Source organism: Phlebotomus argentipes, unplaced genomic scaffold (genome assembly GCF_947086385.1).
Source record: "Phlebotomus argentipes unplaced genomic scaffold, Phlebotomus argentipes genome assembly scaffold_4, whole genome shotgun sequence".
In the NCBI taxonomy this organism is placed as follows: Eukaryota; Metazoa; Arthropoda; class Insecta; order Diptera; family Psychodidae; genus Phlebotomus; species Phlebotomus argentipes.
In genome coordinates, this window is record NW_026776174.1 from 10,274,708 (window position 1) to 10,286,116 (window position 11,409).

An 11,409-nucleotide genomic window follows, 5' to 3' on the forward strand; every position below is an offset into this window, starting at 1 on the left:
TGCCTATTGATTAATTGGCCAGAAGTTTCTGCAGTGGAAATACTTCATTGTGCATGACTTTCTTCCACTCTTCGCACTTCACGACATTTCTCCTGTTCAGGACAATTCCCAACTTGTCATCTTCCACCTCAACAGGAACCCTAATTTTCCCAACACAGCACTTTCATCTTCGCATCGTCGTCCAGTTTGACTTGACACGGAGGGGAGAGAGAAATCGAATTGTCTGTAATTGCAATCTACATATGGTACTCAGTCGACAGCATCCGTGTTTGAAGGTAAAAGCCCGTCGGACAGTGACGCATTCGCCCGCCTCCTGAGCTGTGCCGATGGAAAAGCACTCGGGAAATTTACTGCTCTCGCCGCATTGAGTTCGACTCTGACTCTCAACACATTGACACCTATAAATTGGTGAGTTTGGGTGCGAAAGCGCAACACATGGAGTAGTCCTGGCGTGTCCTGGCACAGAAAGAGACGCACAACAGCGCCGAGGGTCGGAGAGTGCCACATGTGTGCGGAGGAAATTGCAAAAAAGTTCATTAACAGAATTGACAATTTGTGCCACCCACGATTTCCAGGGCAGCTGAAAGGTAAGCAAAAGCTGATTTGGCCACTGAAAACCCACCAATTTCCCCATCGCTTTAATCACTGCCAAATTGAGTTGTTTCCCATCAAAATTCACCCCCTCAAAACCGCCAAAGTTCTCGCGGAAAGAAATCATCGAAGCAATTTAATACACTTTCCCATTCTTCGACGAAGCAGAAATTTATCGCGCCCTGAAAATTTGTGTATCAGCACACCTTTCCGGCGTTGTTCGTCGCCAGTCAGTGGAAAGATTGAAATTAAATTTCCATCGAGAGTCTGTGCAAGTGAGGCAGAAAAATTCAAGCCACACGAGCGTCGCTCTTCGACACCCTCTTGCAGAAAGAGTTTCATTGATCGTGCTCAACCTGAATTGGATCCACTTATCTGCCGTCGCCAATTGCCGTCGTAAACTTCTCCGCCCTCCTCTTGGGCTCCCGAGACATTTCCGGCACCTGGAAGTGTGCTGAGGTGGTATCGCACTCCTGGGAAACGATCTGCATGGAGAAGCCGAGCGGAGAGAGTGGCTGAAGGCCTCATAATAATCAATATGTCACGAGCAGCTGCTTCGCCTCCTTCGATTTTCCTTCGCGCCAACTGTGAGCTCAAGCAATTTTCCTCATTCTGCAAGAACACAAGTCCTTCATAGGTGAGGATCGTCCCTCTGGCCGCTCTCGCCGGACTCCTCGGGAATCACCATGGAAAAACTATGGAAACTCACAGAAGCTCCTCCCGAGCGGCGAGAAAACACGCCAATTATGTTCGTGAAATGACAAAAGCCACCCTCACTGAAGTGCACTGACGAAATTAGGGCCATGCCTGTCACTGAGTCACCCTCGACTCCTTTCGCCGGCGAACCCTTCGCTTTCCACCCCAGAACTCACGGCTGAATCTCCCGCCGCCAAGCGACTGGAGGAGGATTCACCCCTGTTCTCCCTGATTCACTTTGTCGAAGTGATTAACGTGAAAAATTGTCACTCATTGAGTCCTCGCTCGGCTCACCTTCGCTTGCCGCAGAACGACCATTCCGGGCGAATGAAAGTGCAATCAGCGTGCCAGATAAGATGGATGATAATTACAATGTTGGAGAGATTACAGAACATCACTCGATGGGACAAAGCGACTCTGAATGAAGCCATTCCGCGCTCCATTCATTCCACTCGCCTCCCCGCGTCCCGGCGTCAGACCAGCATCTTGGGGCGTCACTTTTCATCACCCCTCCGATCACCTGTCGTGCTCAACGTGTGCCTCCTGCTCCCTGGAGTAAATCAATTCGGGGCACTCAGGCAGAATGGCGATAAGGAAGCCGCTCTGGGTGGGGAAATGCGGAAAATATTGGGTTTGGCTTTCGAATCTCACACACTTTTCACGGCGTGGAAAAGTGATCCTGCTTGACATTACTCCACAGCCGCCTGGGATTAAATTAATTAAACCACTCGGGCAGATTATGCTCCCAATTCGCGTGCAACTGCCCGTCTGGCGACGAGGTCAGAGACATCGTCTGTTGTAGAACACGCCGCATTTTCCACCGCGACGCACGGCAGAATGGTAATTAAAAAAGTTTCCCTCGCGTCTGGAGTGGCGCGAACGTCAGGAGACAGAAGCCCCATCTCGACAGTCTCCTTCTGCAGCCTCCGTCGCGCGGCTCACCTTTCGCCCGATTCGCAAATTCCACCTTTCTCCACGCCGCCTCGACAATCGCGGCGAGGACGCGCGCGAAGGGGAGTCAATAAAGTACTCAAATGACGCCCCGAACGGCGGAAGGAAGCCAGGAGTGAGGGCGAAGAGTGCTCGACGCCGCGAATGATACAAATCAAATTGTCAGACCCATAAATGTCCCACGGAGTCGGAGATTTCGCTCCATTGCTCACCTTCGCGGCGCTCGCGGGTGGAAAAGACGCGGAAAAAACTCAAAGTGGTGCTAAGAATGGCACGAAGGTGAATTATGTGGAAGGAAGTGCCACATTGTTGCTCATGAACCGTGTTCCAGAGTTCGCAGAGCTCAAATGGAATGTGGAAATTGCAGGAAAATTGCACTCTCTCCGCGCCAAGAGTGGGCAAAAGAAATTCCTCCCAGTCAATTTGCGGATGAGACCAACGTGCTCCAATCAATTAGTGGAACTCTCATTTGAGACTGCTTCAAATGATGCCTGAAAGTTCACTGTGACTCTCCGAGGGTCCAAACGTGAGAGCACAGATAATTAAAAAGGAGTGAAAAATTGCCATCAGTCTTCCAATTAACGTTACTGAGAATTTGTCTATGGCGCCCCGGCAAATGAGCCCAGGATCCCTGACTCGGTAAAAAATGAGCCTTTCTTTCGCACAAATTCATTTTCCGACTGAGCAAGGCATTATGGGAAATGGAAACTTGCGCCACAATCTCCGGAGAAAGCACACGTGAGAGTGAGAATTATGAGGACGTGACGATATTACCTCTGACGTGAGAAGGCTTCTGGTGAAATATGCACTCTCAGGATTCAATTCCCTCGAACGAGCCACTGAATGCATTCGGCGAGCAAGAGTCGGTCGAGAAGATGAAGTGTCGCTGAAGTGCGGCAAATTTATGCCCTCCCGAGGAACTCGATCAATTCGTCATTTTCCACTTCACATTTCCCCCGCTCTTCGACCGCCGAGGCTCATGCAGAAGAGCGAGCAGGTGTCCCGTCCTGGCGCTGCCTCGGCGGAAGGATAGCGCAGAGTCGGCTGTTTTGTATCTCAGACGTCCTCCACCTCCGGCCCGCATTGCCATTCCGAACACGTCCTGAGGAGCGCCAAAATGAGCGAGTGTGTGATAAAAAGTGTATCTCCTGGAAGGTGGGGAGTCCCTCTCGCCACTGCCGCTGCACTCCAGCCGTCACGATCCATTTGGTGGCTGGAGCAGATGTTTCCTGCCACTCCGGCGAGGTGAATTGGAGCTTTTTCCCCCCTTCGTCGGAGGATGTTTGCGGTCTTGCAGGAGGACGCGCTCCTGGATTCTGGCCACGTTCTCGCCGCTTTTTCCCTCAGGATATGAGCGTGGTCTGCTGACCACTCTTCCTCGCTCCCGATCGCGATCCCTGCCGAGCTTCAGCCGGCGAATTGTTCCCGGCAAGTCGCTTCCACCTGCCTTCGCAAGGAATCTCCCTCGGGAGAGCACTTCATTTGCATAGGAATCACTCAAGAGGGCGACCTCAATAAAGAGAGATGTGGCGTATGAATAAAAATTGCACCGGCGCCAGTGGATGACACTGAGTGGCTGGAAGAGGTGGGAATAAATGGCACAATAGCTCCTCATCGTCCCACTCCACAGCCCCGGTTTTTCGCTCGGAACACGACGAGGAGTCACGCGAAGGTGCGCAAAGCGGCTGCCAGACGCAGAAGATGGGGAGCCACAACAAAGTGGCTGCAATTTCAAATTATTCATACAGATTTACATCTGCAAACATTTGCCGAGAGAGAGAGGAAAATGTGTCGAGCCTCAATTCTGGGGTGGCTCAAAAAAGTCGCGAGGGATCCGGCGAAAGTGTCGACGATGGAGAGTTTTGCCACCTTTTACTCAGTGTGTCTTTTAGTCACTCTCTCGCCAAGATTTATGGAGTCTCGCGGGAGCTCGAGAGCGCTCCAGAATCCCAGAAGCTAAATCTCGTGATGGAAGAGCTGGCAGAATCCAGTGCATTTTATTAGAGATCTTCAGCGACTCAGTCTCGTCGCCGCAGCCAAAATCCGGCGAATCAGTCGAAGGATCTGCCAAGAAGGCGAGAATCTCCCATCCTTTCTTTGGTGCGCTTTGTCGCACTCGCAGACACCTTTTCTTCCCCGAAAGTGCATTAATCGCCGAAGAAGTGGGGTCGCTTTTTAAATTCTGCCGCTTTTGTGCTCATCGACAAAGGAAAATTAAAAATAGCCTCCCTCGAAATAGACGCGAGTGTCTGGCGGTGAAATCTGTGGCCCAACTGAGGCAAGAAACTCGCGCCGTGTTTCTTCACTCGCACCTTTTCTCTGCCGTGTCTCGTGGATAAATAAATTATCGCGCGCTTCCCACAGAAGGAAATGCTCAGAGTTCAATTGCCTCGCGTCACTTGCCGCGACTTTTCCGGCCGCTGCGACTGCTTCCCACCCCCAATTCGGGGGCTGCGGCGCGGCGGACAAAAAAGAGTGGCTCTCTAAATGCGAGAAATTTATCACCTCTGCACACCGAACAATAAATAATCAACGTAAATTTGCCAGAAATACACAATATTTTATTTATATTTAAAACATTTTTCTCTCCCTCGCGGCGGCGAGTGCTTTTTGCCTCTTTGCCGTGCACATTTATTGTGGCTATTAACTTTTTTTAATCAGCGATAAATTCCCAAACACAATCAACCATTGACGGTGGATTTCCCGTGGCCCCATTTCCCGCACTTTTTCTCCCGCCGAGCGCCAGCAGATGCACTGCGCGAGGGCGGCCGCGGGCCGCGGTGCCGGGAAATGCACCCGAAGCCGCTGAAACTCAATCAAGTGCACAAAAGAGTGAAACACTGAACGCCCGAATATGTTTATTCAACGCGGCGATAATTATTATTTTTTGTCCATCATAATATTAAATTTATTTTCGATGCGCCGATGAAAAACTGCCTTTTATCGTGTGCCATTTGTCGCCAGATTTATTTTTATTGGATATTGCTGATCGACGATTAATCAAATCAATTTAACACAGTGAACAATCGAGGCAAAACCACTGACAACCCATCAAATGCCATTCGCGGGCGCGAGGTGAGCGCGAATCCTCCGGGAAGTCGTTGGCGGAGCGCTCGTTCGGGGCGACGCTGTGCTAATTGAGGTGGCATCTCATTAACTTTCTCAATTTCCGCCCCGCGCCGGCTCATTTTCCCACTCGCACCCTCGGCAGCCCTTCCACATTAACTGCCGCCCTCTCGAGCCTCCCGCGCGCCCCGCGAATGGGGTTCACGTGCGGCTCGAGTTCAGGAGCGTCATTTGAACTTCCGCCGCCGCACGAGCATAAATTCCTCCAGATTAGGCAAGTCGGCGTCTCCGCGCTGGAAGTTACAAAAATGCGGCTCAACACCTGTTTCGGCGGCTTCGCTCGACAATAAATTGCCACCCACGAGTGGGTGGGAAAAGCCACAGAATAAATTCCGCTTAATCTGTTTGTGACTCACTCCGAATCGTCCTGTCGGATCTTGTCGACTTCCAATTGCAATCCGCCGAGGTAAATTGCACATTGCTGTCGAGAGAGATTTTTCAGCGGAAAAACCATCAGATATGAGGGATTTTCACACGTGCCAATTTTTCCCGACGCAAAACACACCCAAATATTGAGTCACACAGCCACAAAATGCTGTTCATAAATCACGGGGATTTCCACAAAGTTCCTCACAGCGAATCCGGATTTTCCACCCACTTTAAGGTATAAGCAACAGGTAAACCTCAAAGCGACTCAGGTGAATTTACTCTCCAAACAAATGACGAGCCATTACCTTTCTTTTATATCCTTTTTTCGTGGCGGGGATTTTCACATCTTTCTCGTTTCAGCGTTTCGCTCTTTGGCAGAAGTTTTATTATGTTTTATCCTTTTAGCGCAAGAATAATGTTCACCGGTTTGCCATTTCTTCGATGCTGCTTGAGTGCAATATCGATGAATTTACATGCATAAATTCTCGAGTCATTTGACCGTGAGAAACGGCGGTGAATCAAAAATGACGCGTCGTCCCCTCGGCGTCTCCTTCTGAGTCGTTTCCTATGATTCACGGTGGCTCGTAAAATATTTTCCCTTCAGTGAGCTTGACCGGGTCCACCGATCATCATTTTCCGGTGCCTGAGAAGCAGTTAAATTTGAAAGTCGCCAAAAGACAAATGTGAACTGTACTCCCAATAGTAATTCTCCAGAAACCACAGAGAAATGCGAGAATTTCGTGGTGATGCTCGTTGGCAATTTTATGGCTCCACGTCGTAATTAAACTTTATTTTAAGCCTCACCGTTTGTCCAACATCTCCGCTTCTCCCTCACAAAGTCACGTATTGTTTTATAAATAAAAAATATGATCTAAGCGCTCTCTTGGCCATTATGTTGACTCGAGGTTTGTATTTTAGTATACATACCTGGATTGTAATTCGACACCCCCGCCTCAACACGGAGCATTCTCAGCCACGATAAGCGTGTCCATATTCACATCATCAGCTAAAATAAGTTTACACTTTGCAGCACAAGGGGATTCAATTCCTTCTAACTTTGTATGATTGTGTTCGAGAGGAAATTTACTTGAGCACAGCTCAATGTGGAAGCGCGTTCCACCCGCGATGCACTGAATGGCTGTCTAGGGGTATTGAACCACTTGTTTTTACATCACCGTCCATTTAATCAAGTTCACAACTTATCTAATCAAACGGACCGGCAGTGTTGTGACTTCTTGAGGGTCCACAGAGAACCAGGAATGCTCAAAATCGTCTCCTCTATTCACTCAGAGGTGACTCCAATGACGAAGTAATTGCAATATATGCGAGCGTGACACAAAAAAGTGTCTCACACTCCACAAGATGACTCCGGCCAGTCATGAATTGATCCGGTAATTCTGAGGTGAACTCAGGTTAAATGGGGAGTGCGATAAATTGAGCCAATAAAGCATGTGTGGTGTTCACTTTATTGCTGAGAATTAACAGGATGCTCTTGCGATCAGAGCCGCTCGTTTGCCGGACTGCCTGTCGCTGGGCTGGAGTCTCCCTCCCTCCGGCGGGGAGCGGTGAGAATTTAAAAGTGACAAAGTGTGGAAATTATTAACGATCCCCTGACATGTCCCCTCAGCGCCCGTCGCAAATTATATCAATGAAATATTTCCCGTGTGCTGTCGTCGATGGGAGCAATTCACCTTTTCATGGGAGCACAAAAGTGCCAATGAAGCAATTTCTTTGTCATCTCTCTTGTCCTCCACATGGCAGTGAAATGGCACAGAAGGACACACCGTCCTCCAGGCATATTGAATCTACTCAGCACGAAATAACCCCCGCTCTCTCGATATTTTCTCCCCTCGAGCATTATGAAACCCACACCATCGCTGAATAACTTCAATCACACCTCCCCGAGTTTGACACTGACTCAGCCAGTGACGAACTCGGGGCTCCGTCATCTCTTTAAACAAGTCACCTTGACTCCACAGCGCCATGTAGGTAAGAATGTCCAGGGGAAAAATGTCTTTGAGGAATGTGGGAGAGGAGAAAAACTGTGAAATTGGAGAAGGAGTGTGTGGAACATTTTGCTGATACCCCAAAAATCTCCCTTGCTTATCACCATCGTCATAACACACCCAGAAGGTGCCACAAAGAAATTTCTCGTCACAGAGATTATTTTGCCATGTCATGTGAAATATTCTTCTGTGCCAATGTAAACAGCATGCAGAGACTGAGACGACTTCGCGAGCACGAGATAAGTTTATCAATTGATTAGTTTGAGAGGTGAAACTCCATTTGCCGCAATAAATTCCAAAATGATCACTGTTGAATTTATTGGGAGCAGAGAAAGGGTGAAAATTCATTGACTAGATGCAATTCTAGAGCGGTTTATACTCTCCATTCCTCAACAACAGGCCTTGACTCTCAATTAACGTGAAGAACATTGAACTTACTATTCAATTAAAATCAATTACATCCTCCGAGTTTCGCTTCGCAGCATCTCTTTCTCGGGAGAGTCTCGACATTATTATTCTCTCGTCCTCAACCGCAATCGGAGGAGTCATTTGTCACGAAGGAATCGTGCTAGTATCGTGTAGATATGGAAGGTGAATAATCATACCTTGATGCATGTATTTTTTTCCTCTTCAGCTTTTCCCCTTTTTTATCTTGCTGTCTCTTCTGACTCAATAATTTTCCTGCCTACGGGCGTCTGGCGCCAAGATTCTTTATCACTTTTCTCCTTTTTGTGTTCTGCCCTCTCACACTACAAATTTTCACTCACATCCCAACTAACACATTTCTCTTTCTCTCTCTCTCTCTCTCGCTGCGTCTCTTTGGGAAAACTCACGGAGAATCACTTTTCCACAAACTCTTCGTCTCCCACTCTCGCTCCTCAACTCAGTACATTTAAAGTCAAACGCTTTGTGGATTAAAAATTCAATTGAACGTTCTATTTTGACTAATTTACCCCAAGTCAGATCCAATCGCATATGTTGCTTTCACAATTTTTCCGCGACTTCTTTTGGATTTCCAAGGGATTCGAGAAGCGTCTCGCGTGTTGATCGCGCCGTGAAATACGGCGTGTAACTAGAGAATTTCATGTGGTGGCACGTTGAATGGGATTTTCATTCAAAACTCTCACTCACACTGCAACCTCCATTTGGACATTCTCGCGCTGAGACACACAAATAAACACTGTGAGCCATATCCCCAGCGGAAAGCCTCATCACAGAGCGTGGCATCGCTGTGGACAACGATCTTTCGCCACACCTTCGCCTCTGAGAAGGTGCATGAAGGCTGACGAGCAGTGGAAAATCTCTGTATAGAAGGTATACAATCGATTGAAAGTCACTGCGGGAAATCAATTGGGTGCCATTGAAGTGGGTCAGGAGCGATGGGCGAAGTGCTGAGGCACACAACTCTAGGAAAAAAGGTCCAATAGAGTTCCCTAACAATCTAATTACTTCCCCTCAAGTGGAAATTGGCGGTGAAATTGGTGGGAAATTCGTCGAAATATTGAGTGTTCGTGGTGAAGTGAATACAGAAATATACTCGAAGGAATATAGAGTTATATATATTCGAGAGAGTCATATACAGCATTTTCTCTGCGGTTATTTCCGCTGGTGTGCACTCGAGAGAATAAAGCGAGTCGTGTGAAAGAATGAAGAGGAAATAAACTAATAAACACAGAAGCATTTGGTTCTTCACTAAGTTCTCTTATTTCACTCTTTGCAAAATTATACCTGCATTTCGGACAAATTTCACCTGAAACTCAAGCGAGCCAATATCTATTTTTCATTATAATATTCAAATTAATATTCACACACTGTGCGGTATTTGAGCGAGTATTTTCATCGTGCATTTTTGGAACACCGGCAATATTTCACCGCAGCCAAATACACCTCAGCGAATGTCGAGAATGTTCGCTGAGTGCTCTAAATCAATGGTGGCAAGAAGGGCGAGAGCGCCCTGATGAAAGTAATTCAAATAACCCACCATCTGCCCATATATTGAATGCCATAAAATTCTGGCCATTTCACTATGAAGTTCATCCCCTGAAATACCATCTCAATATTCATTCCCATTTCTGCCAGCACCGATGAAAATCTCAGGTCGTCACCCCTGTTTGTAATGCTGGAAATTTTGAGACAGGAGAATCTCCGCTGTCGAGGGGATTTTTCACGGAAATTCAAATGCATAAGAGTGCTATTATTGAAATGAGAGGGCGAAAATGCGGGAGGAAATTTCATTTTCGACTTTACTGCAATATCTACAAGTCTGCTCGTACGAGAAAATTCACAAAGGAGTATGTTGCGTCTTCTCAACTGGTGCTCTCAAGGCAAAGTAATTAATTTTGTGTGAGTAAATAATTCTTACACGAGCTGGGAAAATTATAAGAAAATATTTTCACACATTCGCGCAAAGAAATCGTGTTCCACTCAAGATGCGAGACATGCAAATTCAATTTTAATAAGAAACAAACAGTTTTCAATTGAGTTTTCCGGAATGACACTCTATCGCCCGCTTTCCCACATTCGTGTCAGTGGAAAGAAGTGAGCGAAGTGCTTCTGCGATCCTTCCGGAAGAGCCAGCAAGATATTAATGAGCATTCCATTCACGCAACAGCACAACGCCATCGCGGACAAAGCTGGAGAATTTGTCACTTTTTCTCAAATCTCCACGACTGACTGACCCCTAAAGGACGCGCTTTGCAGCCTCTCTCGCCCTAATTGTCGGGAATTTGTTTACACGCCCAGAGGGTGGGAATCCCGGACGATGACACCTTCATTAATTATAATTAATTCCGAATTTGTTTTTCCTGCACCTAAACCTTTCCCCGGCACACTTGGCCCCACGAACGGACACGAGGCTCTGAGCGAATCGAATTATTCAGAGCATTTCGCGGTCGTTCCACCCGCGGAATCTCTGGCCAAGAGCCTCCGGAAGGACGCCCAGGGACGACAGGCGGAGAGAAATCAGGAGAACTGCTCCCAGTTGGACTTTAAAGACAAATGCTGCATTTGGTGGCCTTGATTGAGTGCAAACGATCAAAATCTCGCGCGGTCGTCATTAAGGGGGCGATTTTAATTACAATAAAAATTACAATTAAGCCATTTGGAGGGAAGCCCGCTCGCCTCATTCCTCCCTCGAGGACGATTCAATGGCTTCATGGCGTGATTTCAGACAATGTCCTCATTGGGAGGCACCGCGAGGAAAAAGAGACGCACTGAAAAATTTAACGGGTTATTAAATCATCTCGCGAGAGTGGAACTTCCACCCTCAACCCTCCGCGCGAGGCGGTGTGTTTGGGTGACACTGATACTCGGCTGTAGTGGCAAAAAAGCCGGCTAATAAAAAATCCACCGCCGCAACTAGAGACTTTCCTCGGAGAGAAAGACGGAACAATGAAATCATCAAAGTTATAATCACGTTTTATTTATTCCCTCACCGATACGCAAAGTGGAGAATCTTCACTTTTTCCTCGCCGAAGACTCGCGCATTCCAACCCTATCGTGTGCTTGTTTTTGCCAAAAGGGCTGCTGTAGTATTATTGTTATGGCGTTTTTTTTCCCCACCGGCAGATCCAGAAGGGTGAAGAGCAGGATAATTTTATTTATAGAGAAATTCTTTAATTGCAGCCACAATAAAACGGATTTTTCATTCTTTTAGTGTCTCAGAGAGTTT

General features: G+C 47.5%; 1 protein-coding gene across 1 annotated transcript in view; it reads right to left on the bottom strand.

The window, feature by feature from the left end:
* Window positions 1–8,790, bottom strand: part of LOC132258566 (zinc finger protein 1) — a 52,025-nt gene extending 43,235 nt beyond the window's left edge. The window contains exon 1 of the mRNA XM_059755919.1: window positions 8,345–8,790. The gene's annotated coding sequence lies outside the window, so the exon portion shown is untranslated. The remainder of the gene's footprint in view (window positions 1–8,344) is intronic.
* Window positions 8,791–11,409: the final 2,619 nt, after the last annotated feature.